The sequence below is a fragment of the Chironomus tepperi genome, unplaced genomic scaffold, assembly GCF_022539635.2.
Source record: "Chironomus tepperi strain 1889 unplaced genomic scaffold, CSIRO-AGI_Ctep_v1 contig_265, whole genome shotgun sequence".
Taxonomy (NCBI): domain Eukaryota; kingdom Metazoa; phylum Arthropoda; class Insecta; order Diptera; family Chironomidae; genus Chironomus; species Chironomus tepperi.
In genome coordinates, this window is record NW_027226387.1 from 11,190 (window position 1) to 12,389 (window position 1,200).

Here is a 1,200-nt window from a genome sequence, read left to right on the forward strand (position 1 = left end):
AATGAACTTCAAAGATCATACTACTTTTATCTCTAATAATAATGCACAATATTATCTTGACTTATTTTAAATATATCATCAGATAATTTGATGATGCTCCTTAATATCTCATAAAAATGTCCTTCAATAACTGCTCTTATAGCTAACAATAAGCAATTAAGGTCACAAGAATTTGACATTACCAAAGTACTTTTCGACTCAATCTTTTATAAAGCTCGCCAATAAGGACTTTCAGCAAAAGACACAAAGAGAATTTGTTGAGGCAGCAAATATTTGCTAAGATTCCATAATTGATAGTAGAACATTGCTTCCATTCAATCTCCTTTCAAACCTCCCTTTTTCTTCAAATTTATTCAACTTCAATTTAGTTCCAAAAAAAATAAAAATGAGCAAAGGAAAAAGGGGGAATGAAGAGATTGTCAAAGTGAAACGCTTTGGCAGTGTGTACTCCCTCAAAAGCATTATCGTCATTAAAATGAATAAAGAATAGAGAAGAGGAAAAATGAAGAGAATTGAGTTGAAAGGAAAGAAAAAAGGTATGTGCATTATATTGTAGATAAAGTAGATAAAGGAAATTGTGTGGCGAAAAATGACAAACATAATGTTCAGCAAACAATGGCACAACAAGCATCGTGTATACAATTTACAGACAAACATACCGACAAGGAAGAGCTGGATGGAAGTTACAGATTGATAAGATAATAGTGGATGAAGAGCGTTTATGCTGGATCATTAGTTTATGAGACTAATGACTTATGCTTGGTAATGGGTTCACCAAGTTTCATATCATTAGAGATTCTAGACAAAGCAGCATCAAATGTAAGTATCAACAGATTAGAGTGAACTCTTTTGACCAGAATAAAAGTTTAAGTTGGCATTCTGTCACGCATTTTTCACAAGCCCGATAGCTCAGTGGTAAGAGTATACGACCGGAAATCGTAGGACGCGAGTTCGATTCCCGTTTGGAACAAGTTATTGGAAATGTGTTATTCTTCTGCTAACCTGTCAAGACTGAAGTCATTAAGAACCAAAATTAAGGTTGAACACCTTCTAATGTTGCTCCGATTATTCTAGGTGCAGTTGTGAGCACCATATGTGTTGCGACATACTGATACATCGTGAAGAATGCTCAAGTATGCTAGAGGTACGCTAAAGGGCGCAAGAAGTGTGTGATAACACAAAAAAGTCTGTCAACCACTG

At 34.8% G+C, this 1,200-nt stretch overlaps 1 non-coding gene across 1 annotated transcript; it reads left to right on the top strand.

Moving 5' to 3' along the window:
- The first annotated feature begins 899 nt into the window (after window positions 1-899).
- Window positions 900-970, top strand: TRNAS-GGA (transfer RNA serine (anticodon GGA)). Its single transcript has one exon. It is a non-coding gene; the product is annotated as a tRNA-Ser (tRNA).
- Window positions 971-1,200: the final 230 nt, after the last annotated feature.